The 20,147-nt window shown below is 36.8% G+C and overlaps 1 protein-coding gene across 1 annotated transcript in view; it reads left to right on the top strand.

Annotated features, from left to right (window-relative positions):
- The window catches only part of EPHA6 (EPH receptor A6), a 397,911-nt gene that overhangs the window by 296,328 nt on the left and 81,436 nt on the right, over window positions 1-20,147 (top strand). The gene's annotated exons all lie outside the window — the stretch shown is intronic.

Raw genomic sequence — 20,147 nt, 5'->3', positions numbered from 1 at the left:
GTGGGCTTAACATGGCATTAGGCATAAAGCTGAATTTGTCTGATGAAGCATATTGTAGCCATGCACATAATGATACACAAAATAGCAGAATTTCAGTCGTGTTATAAATTGTTCAGTAAGTGGAGCTGTAAATTTAAATTTGGCTCACTGCCTTTATTTTCCTTTGTATCATGTTTCATAGGTAAATGTCACAGCACATATTACTGAATTCAGTGTTGCTGTGGCCAGCAAATTAATGCAAAAACCACAACCGCCACCCGCACTGTTAGCCAAATTTACTAGATCAATTTATTAAAATATCATCCAATATGAAGAGTTGAAAGTTAGAGCTGTGGACATGACTGCTGTAACACAGGCAAAACTAAGTATCTATAGCCTTCTTGCAAAATAGGTTACCCTTCATGAACTGGTATTTGAAGAACGTAATTAATGTTGATAGTACTGAGTTATTTTTACACATGCACACATGCGTGTGGATATTTCGGATAACACATACAAACTACCATGCATTCCATTTGTTGAAGGTTGCAGGCAAAAATTAAGAATACACAATACTTGATTCTCCTGAATAACACATACTTAAATGAAATTAGCTTTTAAACAGCTGGAAAAATTAAATTTTTCTTTCATTCATTACAATCTGAGATTTTTTCTGCAAAAATTAAAGGGCCATTATGGTTTCCTGAAGTTCAAATCAGTCACATTTCTGTGTTCTGCTTTTCTGTTTTGCAGCTAGCAGTCTATCTGTTTGTTAAAGAAGTCTTTAACAGGACGATAAGCAATGAAGAAAAAGCATGTTGTCAAACAAACAGCTAACATCTTGTTAGCAGCAGCTTAATCTGACCGTGCTACAGTATCTAACATAACTAAACTTTTATAATTCTACTTTTATAAGTTACGCCTGAGAAACAGGATTTCACTTTCTTTAGGATCCTTTGCCTTCAGCTGTCTGTATTCAGACATGTAGGACCTGACTTTCAAAGATATTTAGATGCTTTGATGTGAGATGTGGTTCTAGTAGAAAAACAGGTAACAAAAATCATTCTTCCCACCAGCCATAAAAAGATAAAGTCTTGTAGATGAGGGTCTTTTCCAACCTCAATGATTCTATGATTCTAAGTGTGGTTGTCAGTTGCATAATTAGCATAATTAGTAACTGCAAGTGATTGCATTTCCATATATCTTCTGAATAAAGCATGCAATTTCTTCCTCCACCATTAGAGAAGAATATGGTACAATAAGTTAAAGGGCAAGATAGTTATAGTGTGTAGGTGATATATGAAGGTTTGGGGCTTTTTTTAACAACTGTAACCAGAAGATTTAATGAATAACAGAGAGAGACAAGATTGCGCTGTGCTGACAGGTTTGCTGCAACAACATGGCTGATCTGTTACCTGTGTAGGAAAACCATATGACCAATGAGGAGGACAAATATAAATGACAATTGCAACTGCAATTCACAGGTAAAGGAGTGAGGGGGTTAAAGAGCGTATCTAAAGCAGTCAATAATCCTGATTCACAAGCTGTTTGGCTGATTTATTTTGATAACTGTACATTCATTTCTTATTCTTTATACATGTATTGCTAAAGTCCTGTTGCAACTTTGTTGTTGCTAAATCTTTGCTGAGAAGTGAGGTGCTCTTACTGATATTAATACCAAGACATGCTGAGTTTGAGAATAATTGATAATGATAATAACCTAAGAGAGGTTCTGCTGTATTTTAGAGCCTAGCAAAGTCAGATTATATCAGAAGCATTATTTGGTAAGCTTCAACCTAATTGTTAATTATTACAGTACTCTCAAAATTGAAGTAGGGTTGTGTCCTTTTAAAAGGCAAATTAAATAAATGCTTAACTTTGTACCATTTTTCAACAATAAATCATTCTCTAGTAATTCACAGAATATACAGCATTGGGCTGTGAAGGACACTGAGAGGTCATCTTGTCCATCTTCCTGCCCCAAGGCAGAGTCAATTATATTTAAACTAGTCTACATAGATGGTTGCCTATCCTGTTCTCAGAAACCTCTCCTGGTGAAGATTCCACAGCCTCCCTGGGCAATCTGTTGAGTGTTTAACTATCCTCATACTTAACCTTCCTAGTGTTAAATTGATTTTTTTTTTTACTGCACCTCAAGGCCATTAACTCTTTTCCTGTCTGTGGTGGAACAGTTTGTGTCTTTCCTCTTTGCAGCAATATTTTACATTTGTAGACCATTATAATGTCTTTACTGTCTTCGGTAGATCATCCAGGTTCTGTCAAGTCTTTCTTCATGGTATATGTTTGCTAGACCTTTGGTCATTCTTAATGCTTTCCTTTGGACTCTCCAGTCAATTCATATCTTTTTTAAAGTATGGCTTTCAAAAGTGGATACAGTGGATGCTGAGCCTTACCTTCCTCTAGTAAGCAGGAAAGAATTATTTTAAATGTAAACTGTATTACTCATCTTTAAAAATGCATGGTTTTCAATAGCAACCATTGTTGGGTTTTATTTTGATTTATTATTACCCATAGATCCTCCTCTGTGAAACAGCTGGCTGTCTAGTCTTTCCTCCAGGATGTATTTGTGTGGTTGTTTACTGCCTTCTCCTTCTATCTGCTTTGTCTTCACAGAATTTTGTTCTATATTTTCTCATACCTTTCCCTAGCATGCCAAGTCATTTTGCCTTCTGAACCTAATCTGCAAGAGCTCCTTCCACTTTGGTGTCTTTCTCAGATTTGGAAACACACTCTCAGTTCCAGCATCCCAGTCATTAAGGAGAAAACAGAACAGTAGCAAACGCCCTGGACCATACTGTTTGTATCTTTCCAGGTTGACAGTGAACCACCAAGGACAGTTTCCCAGCTGTTATTACCCGGACTGTGCAGTAGTTATATCAGAGCAGGAAAGCATACTGCACTGTCTTGACTGTGACCAATCTGGGATATGCGTATATAACATTACTGTAACTCTTCTATCTGTGAGACCTATTTGTCACAGGCAGCAATTAGGCTGGTGTGGGATTTGCTCTTGAGAAATGTGTGCAGGTTGTTACTTACCACACTGTCATCTTCTAAGTATTTGCAAATGTTTTAATTATTTTTTCTGGTTCTAAGAAATGAAGTTAGTCTGGCTGAGTGCTCTTTCCTTTTTAATGCATTGCGTTGTGGTAGACTTCATGAGGCATAACTTGATCAAGTAAAATTGAAACTGGTCTTGATACTTACAATTCTTATAACTGTCTTTTTGTTATTATAAAAACATATGCAGATCAGCAGTAAAGGAATGAACTGGAAATCAAATTGTCATTACCACATGCAAAAGTTGTTTGTGTGTTCTGTTTCACCTTTTCAGTTAATTCCGTATACAGACTGTAGACAGGATTTTGTTATATGCTTCAGGGATTGTCATGACTGTCACATGCAGGCATACCCATCCACCTGTACTGCCCGGTATTTTGCTTGTGAAATACCTCCACAGTACCAGAAGTGGCATATTGCAATTTTGGGGAGATGCAGCTTAGTTAAATGCCAGTGGACATTACTTAATTCAGGTGTTACCATGTCTGGTTGATTAGAAAACTAGAAAAGCCAAAACACCTCAAAAAATCATATACCTATATTCATTGCAATAGCTGATTAAAATTAACCTGGAAAACCCTTTCTGTCTTAATAACTTCAATTTTGCAAATTCAGCCAAGACCTTTGAATGATGTTATAAATTTCTCGCAAATATAGCTTGCTTTGAAAGTTCCATAATGGAGCTGTTGAGTATGAGGTTGCAAACCATGTAAAATCAGGTATGAATGGTAAGAATCTCAGAAAATGAAATGGCTGATGTGTTTGAATTGCCAAGAGAGAATAAATAGACTAAGCAGTAATATCGGAGAGAATATTGATGGAATTAGAAAACAGCAAAGCAATGAATCATTGTATAGACACAAGGAATTTAGTAGTTGTTCATTTGGGGCATGTTAGCTACGAAGTGTGGAAGATAAGGCAACTGAATTAGTACAGACAACAATAATAAAAAACAGATCAAATTTAAAAGAATTTCTGGTTTCTTCACTGCCAAGAGAAATTAATTTTATTGAATTTGTCCATGATACAGAAACATAGATGGGCAGTTTCCTGACACAGAGCAGCCTAAGAATTAAAACTTTAACCACATTCTTGTGGAGAAATGTCTAGTATATATAGCACATATCTGCCAAACTTCAAATCACAAGAGTGATTATATCATCTGAAAGTAGGAAATTAAAGTCCTTAACTACACCCAGTCAGCACAACTATGATACTCTAGCCTGGGGAAACTTGAGGAAAGTACCGAGCAAAAAGAGTTAAATCACAGAACACAATTTAGAATACAAGCTTGTATGGATCATGATGTAACATAGTCAGGACTGACATCTCATTGCCTCAGACTATATTTGCTTATGACCTTTCTTTCTTTTGTGCTGCCATTAGTCTCTTAGTTTCCAGCTGTAGTTCTTGTACTACCAGTCACCTAAAGAATGAAAGACTGGCAATAAAGCTACTGTAGGCTGCAGAGACGTATGATAAGACCTTGTACCAGAAAGACTGTCACAGTTAGGGGAATATATATCTATATTTTTATGGATTACAGTTGGTTCTTGATAATAAGCTAACGGATGTGTCTTGCTTAAGGTAGAAGCCTTATCACATGAGGTTTTACCATCATGTTGTTTCATGATCTTTTGAATTAAGATGTTATGCTAAGACTGCACTTTCAGGGGAGAAATCGAGATTAGATACCAAAATAATAGAGATAATTCAATGTTTCTGTCCTATGGTGGGTGTTGTGTCTAGATCCATGTCTGGTACCAAGGAGCACAGCTGCTCCTTGAGGTGACAAGATGAAACATGGGAGACGTAAACATGGTGACTGTGAAGTCCCCATTGTTACTTTTTTTAAGAGAAACAACTGCCATTATCACTGGCTTAACTAAACTCAAACTTATATGAGTGTATCAAATAATATATCCTTGGTGCTTTCAATTTAATATGAAGTTATTTGCAGTGTATTATCTTAATATTGTCTATGGTTCGTTTGTGGCTGAAGAGTTCTTGTTCACCCTCACAGTTTTGTTTGCATTTCTCCGACTCTTTGGATAAGCCTACTGCTTTACATGTATGAAAAGGTTACTGTGGGGACTTACAAGTTCATTTATGAAGTGTTTGGAAACCCAGGGGGCAGAGTGCAATTGAAGCCATAACCATTACAATGAAATAATTTAATAATGCTGGAACCTTATTACAGAAGAGTTGTCAAATGTAGTGAGTATTATAAATAATATTAATCTTCTCTAGTCCAATGGATCTTAAGGATGGAGGTATGTATCTCAGTACTTCTGCAAACCTCAGAAAACGCATAAGACTTATTAAAGTAAACGGGTACAAGATAGCAACTAGATTTTTTTGCTAAGTTGAGATCATAGAATCATAGAATAGTTTGGGTTGGAAGGGACCTTTAAAGGTCATCTAGTCCAACCCCCCTGCAATGGGCAGGGACATCTTCAACTAGATCAGGTTGCTCAGAGCCCTGTCCAACCCATCCTTATCGTAAAAAATTTCTTCCTTATGTCCAATCTAAATCTACCCTCCTTTAGTTTAAAACCATTCCCCCTTGTCCTATTGCAACAGGCCCTACTAAAAAGCCTGTCCCCAACTTTCTTATAAGCCCCCTTTAGGTACTGAAAGGCCGCAATAAGGTCTCCCCGGAGCCTTCTCCAGGCTGAACAACCCCAACTCTCTCAGCCTTTCTTCATAGGAGAGGTGTTCCGGCCCTCCTCTGGACCCGCTCTAACAGGTGCATGTCTTTCTTGTGCTGAGGGCTCCAGAGCTGGACACAGTCCCCCAGGTGGGGTCTCACCAGAGCAGAGTAGAGGGGCAGAATCACCTCCCTCGATCTGCTGGCTACACTTCTTTTGAGATCCTTAAATAACTTTTTAAAACTGATGTAAATGTCTGTGTCACTACCAAAAATAGAGCACAGTTATCTGTGCTTTCTTATATGGGCTATACTGACAATCTTTATGGACCAATAGTATTGGTGTTAGCACTTTCAGCCATGTTATGCTGCCAGGTTCTAGTTACCAGGTGTCTGAGTTAAAGCATTCACAGACAAAACAAGAGAATGCATTGTGTAAACATACTCTGATGCACCTAATATGCAAAGTTAAGCAGATCAGCTTGTATGCTTGAACTTTGATTGGTTGATGTTTGAGTCATTAAAACTGTTCCAGAAAAGCTGTACTTCTCTAGTTCACATCTCTTTAAATTTTACATTCGTTTGCAGGTATGTGAATAAGGAATGAAATAATGAGTTTTTCTTATTCTATGTTGCTTAGGCCTACCAGTTCACTTTGCCAAATTTGTGATGAAACAGAACATGCCAAGACCAAAATCAGTAATTAGTTGAAGGGGAATGCCAGTAATGCTGTACAGGTTAATACCTAAGGACAAGTTATGGTCCTTAGATTTACCTGAACTAGAGTAAGAAAGAGCCTTGTTATCAATTTCCTGTAACCCTAAAATAGAGAGACTATCAGACCTAAGGAACTGCTAGTTCAGGTAGTAGTTATGGTAGTGGTTGTCCAGATGTCATGCATGCTTTATTGTATAAATCTCTGCCTCAAGAGATTGTATTGTGGTCTTTACTACAGCTTAAAGGCTCATACCTAAATTTCTAATGGAAGGCAACAAGATTGAGATATCTTTAACAGCAGATTCATATGAAGAAGAAGAATTAAAATATGGATTGGTAATTTTCTCACATAAATGATCTGATATTGTATTTTATGGAAACATGAGAGTTTGATGTGAGGAAAAGAAACCTTTGGTTATTTACAACATCATCTTCTTTCTAATGCAAGGATTGCTATAAACAACTGTAGCTGTAATAGTTGGGACAGAAAGAGAGCAGAAGAGAAAAGAAAGGAACTTCTTGAGAAGGAGGTAATACCAGTTTGTTTTAGCAAACTGCAGATATGTTTCTCTGAATAAGGAACAGTTTCTCTTTATCTCAAACCAGACACATCCTCCTCACACAGGAATCAAAGCACTTGTACAGAACATTGCCAGTTGGGACATGCTTCCCACGTAGAGATTAATTTTCCAGTGTACAGAAGTAAAAGCTGCTGAAAGTAACCATTTTCAGTGATTAGTGAGATATCTTCGAAATTTGGAAGCGGAACAGTCATATTATGCATTGAAAATCTGTTCAGACTTGTTTGAGTTATAGTCTGTTGAAAAGTGCCATGTGTTTTCTGTGTTCTGCTCTGGAGAGCAAGTGAGAACTTCAATGACAGAGGTTTGCAGTGAACACACACCCACGCATTTTGCTTCCTGATCTCACTTAGCATTGCAGCTCCAGCCAAGGCAGATAAATTATTTCTGCTTCCACCATTCCTCTAGCGCTATCATCAACATCCACACAAAATAATGTCATCATTTTAATAGAGTTTTCATCTGTAAACTGTTTATTCAGTATCTATTCACTCAGCCCATCATTATGTTCTTCGTACATTCCTGACCTCCAAATTCCTTTCTTTACTTCCTCTCCACTGTGAGTCTTGCTGTATCCATTTCACAGACTATAATTATCTTCCTGATTCTTAATACATACATAGTTCAGGTTCCAGATGAATAAATAATTTAGATGCAAACTGTCTGGGATCCATTCCAGACTCTTGAAGTCTTAGTTGGAAATGCAGTTTGCAAAAAATACTGCTGCTTAAATCTTACAGTTCTTCACAGATAAACATAGCCTTAGCACTGCTTATAAATCAGGATTAGATGATAAAACCGTTAAGGGGGACACAATTGAAAGAGAGGAGTAATGTGGAAAAAAATACTTTTTTTTTTTAAAACACCATAATTAGATGGTGTGAGTTTACAGAGTATTCAGTTTAAGTATGTTCTGAATATAAGCACAAAACACTAATGACAATCCTGTAAACACATTTTAAGAGGCAAATGTATTCAGTCTGACATTCCAGAATAGATTCATGACTACAGCAATTGGTAAATATTGTCATTTTTCTACTAAACTTTAACAAGGTAATTTCTACTGAATAAAATTTGAAAGTAAATAAGTTTAGCTGATAATGACTTCACTTCAATATTTCATCTAGAAAAGCATAGTATAGAGTTTTCATAATAGTAGAAATCAGAAACAAACTACTGTTATGTAGTTTGTAGAATTCACATAATTCATTTCCTTTCTTCCTGAAACAACAGAAACTTGTTAATTTCTCCCTAGACTGATAATAACTTAACCACTTTGGAAATGAGTTGCCACTCTTTCCTTTTTCTTCTTTTTTCCTCTCAGCTGTAGTTGAGTACATTCTTCAGCATACCAACACTGTTTTGCTGCTTTAGATAAGATTGGCAATTTACTTCCAATTTTCAATGAATGCCTTTACAAGCATTGAAAAATGTGACTTCATGGCCTGTTTAAACACTGACTCCCCAATATTCATCTTACCAGAATCACTGTTGCCAAAACCAGCAGAAGGAAGGTCGGATGAGGGAGGTTTTACCTCATGGCATTCACCTTTAACACCAAGTGGTCTTTGAGCTTGAGAGAAAATCCTCTGACTACACTGATATCCACAAAGAGTTAATTAACAAGCACAGCTAATTCTCTTTGGTCAGTAGCAATTTCCAAAAAAAGGAAGCAGAATGCCCATGCATATGCCAAAGCCCATCAGATAGCTACAGGAGCTGCCTACAACCTGGCTTCTAACATGGGTTATCAGGTGTGGGCTGGGACACCTTCACTGAGCCTAGGCATAGAGGTTTTTTTATCTAGCATATAGATTTGTAAATGTAAACCAGTATATAATACATTTCTAATCAAAGAGTTCATCTGAGGTCACGATAATAATAGCGATCTTCCTACTTCTTCTAGTCTTGGCATAACTTATTTGAGGGAGTCACTTGGTGTTTGTAACCAAGAAGAAAATCAAACCTTTGTACTTAATTTCCTTGACAGTAGTGAAATGTGAACTGTGAATGGTATGAATGTGAATAGTGAAAGGAATCCTCACATTCAATTTATACTCTACATTTGTTTAACAGAAAATCACTTTTTGTCAATTGACTCTTTGGAACTTCAGCTCCAAGTGTTTTTCTTAACTGAAAGCACCGAGTCTTTTCCAATGATCCTAACTGCTGTCTAAAAGTGGAGAGCATTTATATCCTACTCCTTGTTCATACTATTACAGGCTAGCAAGGCTAAAAGCGTAGGTAATCAGAGCTTTAATTGCAGAATTGCAGAATTTACAGCAGGCTGCATGAATATATTAATCTTCAGATGTCACCCATGGAAAGCTATTTCACCCATTAAATTAAAACTCACTGTAATTTTTAAACATGAAGTAGAAAATTAAAAGCTATTGTCTCTCTTTTTATGGAAATACCATGAAAAAGAACATCTGAAAATTTAAAAGCCCCTGGAACTTCTTAACCATCCCATTTATAAGACCCCATCAACATTTCACATGGGAGGTTCCTGTCTTAAAGGATGAAGAATTCCGTATCATAGGACAGCTCAGATTTTACTCAGGATCTTTCCTTCCAAAATCACGAAAACTGGGTGATCAAAAGATGACTGAAAATAAATTCATATTGCTAATTATTAATGGGCTAATCATTCCCCAAAATCATGATGTGTACAAAATGAATCACAAAGGTTTTGGCCAATATTGCAGGCTTTGTTTTTTCTATCGTGAATGAAAACTATAATTTTTAAGTATTTTGTTTCCAGCTAATTTGATAATCCATGCGTGATCATGAAATCCAAATGCACAGCATACAGTGCTTGGAACAGCATTCTGGGTATCATACATAACTATAAATACATAAAGATTTCAGAGTTCTTGTTTAGCATTGTGCTAAAGCTATTTTCAGTTTAAGCACTGACTGAAAAATACTTATTTAATAGACAGCTTAAACATACAGATTGTTTTATCCCATAACAGAAGCACAGTATTTCCAATTACTATTCCATTAAGACTGCAAAGATGATTCAACACAACAGTTGTTATTGCTGTTAAACGCCTTAATCATGTTAATGTTGTCACCCCAGTCTTCTCAGCAACCAGAACTTCAGTGTGCATTGACATTTAACACATTACAAAATAAACGGCTATAGTGTTTGTAGAACTCTCTTCAAGCGATTCCCTCATTTTTTTCCCCCAAATTGCCTGTTAGTCTAGAAGCAGCAAGGGAAATTAAATTAGATGTTAATATTCTACCCAAATATTCTGTAACTTCCATCAGTTCCTCCTTAGGAATTGTAAGCTTCTTTCAGCATTTGCTTTTTCTCCCAGAGAAGTCATAAGTAAAGCCAAAACTTGCTATAATTGGGATTTTCTAAAACAGTCTCATTCTATGTAAATATTCCTAAGTCTGGATTTATTCCCATCCGCCAATCAAGAAATAAGAGAACTCCAGCACTTCAGGTTCATAGGAAAGCGTTGTCTTTCACAAGGATCTCAAGGTTAAACTCTTCAGGGTTGGAGACCTGAACAGCAGCTTTGCCCTACCAAGTGTTTGTCTTCTTCGTGTTTCCAGATAGGCCCCATAAATTTGAGTCTGGAGCAGAGATTAGGGGATCTGATATAGAAAAGCACGCCTTTTAAAATATTTTCACCAAGAACTAGGTTATAGTGGTCTACTTCTCAGAAATGAGGCCAAAATATGTGGATGCTTTATTATTTCCAAACCAGTAAGATTAAGGAAATTCAGAGTTAAAATCAAACTGAAAAGTAAACCCAACAAAGCATGGAAATAAATAATCCAGACACCTGAACTACTCATTATGCTATCATGCAAAAACCTCACAGTGGAAATAAGCAAAGCAACATTTGTAGAAAACAGGTCCTTTTTATTATTATTACTTATTGTCACCAGAGAAGAAAACAGAAATGTTTTCAGACACACAAACCCTTCTTCAGATTATTTTGTTGAGCCTGGGTGCCAGAAAGCTTCCCTGCTTTTCCCAAAAATATTGCTTGGATACTGAAAGAGACAAACCTCTGGGTTTGTATAACATTTCCACGAGGCCATCACAACTCCAGCAGTGCTTGTGTCATGGCAGTGCCTCTGTCCCCACACTGGATCAAACAAAGGCAATACTAAGTCTCCCTCAGCCTACTGGCCGGAGGCAGAAAAGTAACAATGGTTAATGTTAAAGTTGCCCCGTATGTTTTGTGATACACATTGCAGGTACAGGCTCAAGTTCACTGAAGTACATCAGTGTACTTCACTGTAGATGGCTGGTTAAACCTTAAGTCTGTTTTTTTGATGGAAATTCCCATTCTTATTTAAAAGTACTATATATGACTAATAAACAAGGGTTAAAAAAATGTTTACAGTAATTTGTTGTACTTTAAACAAAAATTGCTGCTGAATACTAAAAATCTCAGATCAGGCCCTTCAAAATCATGGCACAGTCCTAGAATAACAAAATACTAAAAACTATTCTAGGCTTTCTAATCTTTATTTTTTCTAAACATCATAGAGTATGTTCATTTTGTATTTCCCTGCATTTCTACTGAAATTATTAAAGCTCTTTTTTTAAGAAAAAAGCAAGTTACAAGCCAACCAGAATGTACGGATTGATTGAGTATACAGTTGTTTGTCACAGCTAGGCCAATACAAGGCAGGTAAGTATATATCCAAATCTCTTCCAAACCTCTGTGTGAAGTTCTTTCATCAGTCCTTCTGTCCTCCCTTGCACTTTTGTTTTCTACAAAGCACACATATCTCCACACACATTTTTCCTTCTTTCAGATACGTGTATTTCTAGCGTCCACCTCTCTTCTACTTTTTCCAATAAGTATATCTGATCCAAAGGTTTTAAAAAGAGCTCTTTAGGAATTTACTGTAAGTTTTGCCATTGTTTGTAACTGAAAACTGATTTGTCAAGAAAGGTGCAATATCCCTGAATTTCTTAGAGTTGTCCTCTACGTGTGCGTTATTTCCTATTGCTCTTAGGGCACATCTGCACCGCAGCCATTTTGGTTACAGCATTTTGTCGTAAGAGGCTACTACATCCTGTTGTTTCCAGTGATCTAATGGCTCTCTTTAAAAGCAATTTGTGAATCTGGGATCATTGAATACTTTGGAAGACTGCTGCACTTCTCAGAATAATCACCTAACTGTAGGCAAGATACAATTTCAGTCCTATTGAGAATAATGGCACCTGACTTTTGAAAAAGGGCAGTCCTGCCGGGGATGTTGTGCGGTAGGATGTTACTCTTCAGCCCTTTCTGAGAGAGAAACTTTCTTATGCAGAATACCAGGGAAAAAGTGACCTTTTGTTCTAAAATAAAATTTTCAAGTGCACACAATGTCTCTAAGATATAGCAAAAAGAGAAATTTTAAGCATCTGTTATTCTATTAAGACTATTAGGGAGAAATATATGATGCAGCTTGTTCAATTTCTTTGAGAGCTTTTCCTGAAGTGTGTTTTGATTGAAGGTAACCAACTTGCTCACAAATACTCAGAAAACCCATTTAGTTTTCATGAGTAATGCTTGTAATTTGGGATAAGCTGAGTTCTTTTTTTAAATGCACAGCAGAGTTTATTCTTAGATGAAATCACCAATAGTGGCTATGTAACAGCACCCAAAAAAAATGAAGTAACTGGTCACTCTTCGACACATCGTGTTGCAGTCAAGTTCCTGTTGATCCTTCTTCTTCAAGCGACTATCCTGACAGAACTAAAGTTAAATGTGGGTCATCTTTTGGAGTGAGATGCTGAAACCCGGTGAAGTGAGATAGTTACTCAGAGGCAGACAAAAGGAGCTCTGGATTATTCCAGGTATCTGGGCAGCTGCATCACAGACTGAAAATGTGGCTGAAGTTCGTTGCAGCTTCCTTCTAAACAGGACGTACAATTTTCCTTTCCATGGGTACAGGGAGACGGTATATACCCATGCCACATCCTACAACGAAAGTGATGCCTCACTATAGTTAACCTCTAATCTTAAGAACTAGCAAGAGCACCCAATTTTTGTGATAGAGACCTTGCTTGGGTGACTATTCCCCAACAGAGATTCCTCTGAACTTCAATGTTTGTCAATCAAATACAATTGCTTTGTATTTGAAATTGTGAAAATTCATTATCTGAAGAGGTTCTGCCAGATAATTCCCTATATTAGCTAAGATCCAGACCTTAAGTGGAGCAGAACAGGTGCAAAGATCTTTTGCTGTTTTAGATGTTGACATGAGTTCCTTCAGAAGGTATTCCAGTCTCACTGGTTAAAAATACCGTAGTGAGCAGTCCTCGGCTGCATCCCTCCAACAGTAGTTTATATTTTGTTTTCCTGTTTCTTCTATTCATATACCTTGGCATCCTGCTAAATCTACTAACATAAATTATATAATTTCCATTGTAGTTGTTCCCTTGAAGACGCATCAGGAAAAGTCTATTTCTAACTTTGTTAGTCAAAGTCTAAATGGACTGGTAAATTAAGAAGATGTTCCAAGTTTTACATTGTCTGTGTATTTAGGATATTTAAGTATTCTAATAGTATTTTCTACTTGGAGTTAAGATTCCAAGCTCTATATTACTTTCTACTTTGAGTTAAGATTCCAAGCTCTATATTTTACAACAGTGAGATTAAAATTCAGGCTGCTTTAAAAGTTGCTCAAAGACGGTTAAAGACCCACAAGTTCTTGAAAGTGCATTCAGGAATGACAGAATTAGTTGTGAGTGCTCTGGGATGATGTCATTTACTCAAATGGAATCTGGGGAAACAAAATTAGACCACCCTTTGAAAATCTGTTGCTGAACATTAGAGTACAAATTTCCCTCTGCACAGCAAAATGCATTTCATACAGGTTTTGGTTTTATTAGCTTAGGTACCTGAGAGCAGAATTTAGCCTTGAAAAGTTTTCACTGTGTTATTTGCAAGGTAATGGAAATCTTCCCATGATTTGGTTGGACCAGATGACCTCCAGAGGTCCCTTCCAACCTCAACCATTCTGTGACTCTGCGATTTCAATAGGGGTAAGCACACTCATTTTTGTTAATTGTTGTTGTGCTCTAATATTTTATGATATGTATTGCAAAATATTGTTTAGTGATCTTAAAAATTAGATTTTCCTAAGACATATAAGTTATGTGGGTAAAAATTTAGGCATACCACTCTATACTCTATCACCTTTACTTGCGTGTGTCAAAAATAAATTATTAAAAGCATATTCTAAATCTCCAGATTAGTGCATTCAAAATAGTTAAAATTAATTGTATAGATCCATGCTTTCTAAATGTACTGAAAATATGATCCAACAAATTCATCAGAGGTAAATTTTAGCCCTGCTTCTGATATTTTCCATTTCCATTCCAAGTCAAGCCTTTTGAATGCTCTACAAAATCTGACGTCATAATTGCAAAGTTTTATAAAGCTGCTCCTCATGAAAACCTTCCATATGTTCTCCCATAAAAATTATGAAGTAATGTACAATTCCTGGTGATCTAGGAAGAATAAATCAATAAAATCATGTGAGAGAGAAGTTGACTGGTTTTCAGTACTTTCCATAATGGATATATTACAAATAATTTTGGAAAAAATGCTCTAACCCTTCTTCTAGTTTCCCTGAGGGAACACTAATAACAATAAAAAACAGGTTTTATTTTAGAATGGAAGGTGCTCGTAGCAGAAGCCGGCCTTCTCCCAGACATTGAGTGATAACATTGGATAGTTCTCCTATTCAGAAGCAGGAAAACTCTATGTTCTGTTCTGTAGTATTTCATTACTAAATATTACAGTCCCGCCTTCATGAGAGTGCAGTTATGAGTGAAAACATCCTGAAGTCATTCAGTTGCTTCCTGCCAAACTGAACGCAAAAGCTCATTATAGCCCTTTGACTCACTTCCCCAAAGCCTTCATCTGCAGGGTTCCTAAGAAATTTCTTAGCTATATTTTACAATCCCTGTATGAAAAGCATCAAGACAACTGACTATATAGAAATGAATATCAGTGGTTTTTTACATTAAATACACCACCTGTGCATTTTTCCTTTTTTTCAAATTCTAAAAAAATCTATGGGAAAAGCATAACAAACTAAAGTCTTCTTTTGATGGTACTAATAAAGGATGGTACTAGTAAAAAGAAATAACTGACAGTAATTGTGACCTCTCTAGAACATCTAGTTTATTAAATTAAGCAGCCAAAGAGCTCCTTTTGAATTTCAAGCTGTTAGATGCCCAAAAATACACAGCACCTGAAATGGTCAATTCCACCTGCAGAAAGCATTGGATCAGTTTAAATTGTAATAAATAAGAAACAACAACAACAAATAACAGGGCTAAAGAGCAGTCTGCGTCTTCAGTAGGCTTTCTAACCTACTTCAGCCAGGTCCTTAGACACAGTGCAGAGACTGTAGAAATGTTCTCCTTTTTAAAAGCGAATCTCCACAAGCTGCACTAAGGTCCCACAAGTAGAATTGCTATAGTAAAAAAAAAGTGCTTAATTTGCTCCCAGTATGGCTCGGGGACCCTGGCACAAATGGAACAAGCTGATGGCCCTGCCTGCCTGTACCTGCACGATTTAGCAGCTTCAGATCCCATCCCTGTGAGTCCTGCGGGGCCTAGAGGCGGCCGTGGCATTGGCTCAGAGGCTGCCGTGGCATCGGCTCAAGTGCTGCTGATGGCAGTAGGGCAAAGACGCCAGCAGCTGGCGAAGAGGAGAGGGTGGGATGCAGACCCCTGAGGATGGCCGGTGCTGCGCTGGCACTGTACTGCATATGGGAGCAAAACTGGTGGGAACGTTTGCACTCAAGTCAGCAGATGTGAGTGGGTAGGTACTGTCACTAATAGAATAAAACTGCGTTCAGTTTCTGTGAAAAATTCTGAGGGTCTTCTCCTGGAAGTTTCTGCGAAGTCTCAGCAGCAAAAATAATGGGTCAGGTTAACGTTTCTCAGCTTGCTCGACCCCTGAGAGTTTTAAAGTGCAAGTTAGTTAGTTCCTTTTAAATGCTTTTCACTATAGCTTACAAGGGCCCCTCCACCCCCCATTCAAACAAAAGTTACCTGTTTCACTCTAGTCCATTGTGTTCCACCGGTATTGCACCGGGTGTGTTTGGTGCCAATTCCCTTCATCCGTCCATTCATTCATCAGTCCAGTACTTTTGTTGATCCACGTGGCAGAACTTTCTCTCCTTTGTAGATCTAGGACTCTTCAGCACAGTTACGTTGCTGCTAGCCCTAGGCTGTGGGACGTGCCTTTGCTGTGGGGAGAAACGGCTGTTCCTTCTGGCTGGCCGTGCTGTCATGATGCGAGTGCTATTACATGTGTGTGAATTAATGTGAGTGCTCTGGAGCTGAACTAAGCATAAGTATTCCTTTTACCCAACTATCTGCTCTTGCCCTTCTGCTCTGTGTGATAATACGCTACTAAAACCATGCCAGTTTAGGTTGCTATACCAGTGATTTCCCAATCAAATTCTACCACTTGTGGGATGATATTCCCCCTGGAACAAAAGATGAAGGAGGAAGGCAGGCTAATTGATTCAGTACTCCCCCACTGCCTCTGAGCACAGGCACTTAGCTGTAATAATTGCGAAACAGAAGAATTTATGCCGAGTTATAAACTAGTATCACAGAACTCAGGAAATGGTGGATACTTCATGAACTGTCAGCTATTCAGAGTGTTGCCATACAGTTTTACTGTTTCAAGGCACTTTTCCAACTAATATCTGTAACTAATGTAGTTTCCCATGTCAAGGTGGCATGATGTTCATAGTGTATAACTGCGGAGGAGGGAGAGGTTGGGGTTTTTTCTTAATAAAACCATGCCTGTAAACTGCTAAATAACTATTTCAGTGCATTCAGGAATTGTGGCTTAATATTCATGTCTCCTTTTCCCAGTTTAGAACCAGTAAGACCTTATACTACAAACTCTTCCCATTAGCGTAAGTCCACCCGCTGGTAAATTAATGAGTGTTGATTTTTACACAAAACAACAGGATGGGTGTAAAGCACTAGTCTCTGTGTAATGTGCACTGACAGAATGGCATTTCTCAAGAAAGGTGGTTAGCTAAAGAAATAATATCCTAGCATCTTGCAAGTGTCCAGTGTGGTTGCTTTAAAGAGATTGTTTAAATTAAGCATTAAGATTTCTATTGCTAGCATAAACCTCTAAAAAATTAATATTGCTTTTGCAATTTGGAGTGTAAAGCAGCAGGATATAAAGCAGCAGGCACATTTTGGGTGGACTTTTTCTTTAGCTAAGCATGATTCCAACTGGAAAAAGAAGAAAGACTACATCTTCATTGTACAATTAAAAAAAAAAAAAAAACTTCATTTTAAAATAAAAAAAAAAAAAAAAAACTTCATTTTAAAATAAAAAAAAAAAAAAACTTCATTTTAAAATAAAAAAAAAAAAAAACCATATTTTTTTTTTTAAAAAAAAAAAAAAAAAAAAACCATATTTTTTTTTTTAAAAAAAAAAATATGGTTTTTTTTTTTTTTTTAAAAAAAAAAATATGGTTTTTTTTTTTTTTTTAAAAAAAAAAAAAAAACCAAACATGGTCAGAAAAAAGGAAATGCAATTCTTTTCATTGATTTCCACACAGAAGTTTATAGTATTTCTGAGAAATATTTCTGAGCCGAAGTTTTCTCTTTAATAGCATGCTCCCACCTCCCTTGTTTGCTGTGTTAGCAGAGAGCTTTCTCCCTTTCTGTCTTGAACACAATCTTTTTGTTGCAGATTTTCTTTCAAATGTCATGAGTGTTTACGCAAAGTGAAAATTTGAGTAAAGCATCTAAGTTACTGTAAATGCCCAAAGCTCTTATTAGACCTCTGTCCTTCTGGTGGCAATTGATGGGACTTAAGGGAATTAATTTTCTTTCCCAACTACCTGCAATGATAGTCAACTGCCACATATATAGTCATGTAATAGCGTCTCAAACCCACAATGTGAATACATTGTGCAGGTGATAATACCAAAAACACCCATTTGTTCATCCTGGGGCATATGCTATATTTTAGTTTAGGACCATGCACGTTTTAACATGAATGAACTTTCAACCTGTTTTTTGTCTGGATTTTGATGTTGCTGGATAACTGGATGTTATCAACCTTGTCCCTTTCAGAAGCTGTTTGTGGACTTCTAGAAGAGACTAAATGGGGTCTTGTTCTTGTAACTGTATTCTACTTAATCAGAGACATTTTTAAGGTGACAGTGGACTGTTTGGATGGGATTCAGTTGCCTAAAATGGCACTAAATGCCTACTCTTAGATACTCAACTGCTGCTTTGCCTCTGGCTGTCACTCTCAAAGAGTGCAAATCTCCTGCAGATCTTGTCATGTCTGCCACTCAAATGTGAATGTCTCAGATTTTCTACAGTGTCTCAAATGACACAAAGCATTTATGCTTAGGCAACTGATTCCTAACTTTTTCAGTGAGAGAAAAACTTTATTTATATGTATTCCTTTAGTTATTTGCTGCTTATAAAGCCTCAATAAATTTAGCACTCAAACTCTCTTCTTAGTATTCACAGATTGTGTTGCTCCAAAATTTGCTGTGCCTTCTTTTAATTTCTGAATGTGTACAATAAGTGACATAAATTTGGTTTTGTCTCCATTACTTTCTATAACAAAGTAACTTCTTGTAACACTGCTAGGAAACTTGAGTTATTTGCCATTTAACACCAGTTAAATGTAGGAAAATGTCAATGGTGAAGCTCAAGCTGTTTGGCTTTTCTGAAGGTCTGTACATATGGCATGTGACTCACAGTGGGTGTACTTTATGGTTGGTATAATTCATATTTTGAAACAGAGAAGCAAAGTTTTATTTGGGAAGTCTTCACATGTGCATTATTTAGCCTTCATGTTTTAAGATGCTGTTTAGTACCAAACATCTTGGAGTTTATGGAACAATTTTCCATTTTAAAATTGAATTTCTGTGTGTTGCATTCTGGGCTCTCTATCCATGATCGCTTCTGAAAATATTTTAAAATGAAAGCCATAGAGTTTGAAAACACCTTGACAAGACTGCCAAAGTTAGGCTTTTCTGGAGTGGCCAGAGGGAAAACTTTTATGCCTTATCTTTAACCATCAGATACAAAAATACTGCATCCAGAACACTAATTAAATGAATTCTTTTTCCACAGACTGCAACAGGTCTAATAACAAATTTAAAGGGCAAGGGAGGAATGTATTGAGGAGAAACAATAGAACTCTTGCTTGAAAATACAAGAGAAAAATTCAAAGCTCTTTTACGCTACTTTAAGTTCAGCAAACACATATGTGTGTTTTGAGGCTAAATTTTCCTCACTACATTTTTATTAGTTAAAAAAAAAACACGAACTGTTGCATAAATTTTAAGAGGGCCATTTATTTTTCTCATTGTATATAAATATTAAGATGTTTTCTATCTCTTAAAAGAACAACTATGAAATACCTGCAAGATGATGAAAACAAACTTGCCATTGCCTAAATTTTTGGATGGATGCTTCCTTGATGTACTTGCAAAAATACACAAAATATTCTGATTGTCAATTTAAATTTATTGCAAGATGGGAGAATCTTGCCTCTGTGCTTTTAAGCAAGATGTGTAGAGCTCTCATTTCAGATCCATCTTTGATGCTGGCATTCACTGAGCACTAACATGAGCTAGCTGAAATGATGCCTCTAGATCTCTGTACATATGCTGAAAGCTGAAACAGTCGATCAAATGATAGAGAGTCCTTATTTATCATCACTATAATAGGTATGTCACAAGTACTCATTTTAAAAGTGGTGGATGAGATAATCTCTGTTTCCAGAAATAAAACTCTACATTTGGGCAATGAGAAGAACATAGAGTGTATTCTATTGAAAGCGTAAAAAGTGTAAAACCTCTGATGAGAGCAAAGCAGAAACAGGCCAAGTCTATTCTGCTGGCTTTTGCCTGCATCAATATATTGACAGGCGTTGTGAGACGTGATAGAAGCTCTGACTGACGTAGCTGCCCTGACCCAGAAGTCAGTAATATGACTGCAAATTCTGGTTCCCCTTCTCCCTTTGCCTGACATGAATTTTGTCAGGTGGTTTGTCAGGTGGCTTTAAAATACTAGTATAAAACATAGCTTTGCTGGTATAGCTTCACCTCTACTGATCTCTCTTAGATTTGTATACAAAACT

This window comes from Aptenodytes forsteri, unplaced genomic scaffold (assembly GCF_000699145.1).
Source record: "Aptenodytes forsteri isolate BGI_AS27 unplaced genomic scaffold, ASM69914v1 Scaffold287, whole genome shotgun sequence".
NCBI classification, from domain to species: domain Eukaryota; kingdom Metazoa; phylum Chordata; class Aves; order Sphenisciformes; family Spheniscidae; genus Aptenodytes; species Aptenodytes forsteri.
This window is presented reverse-complemented; position numbering and strand designations above follow the sequence as displayed.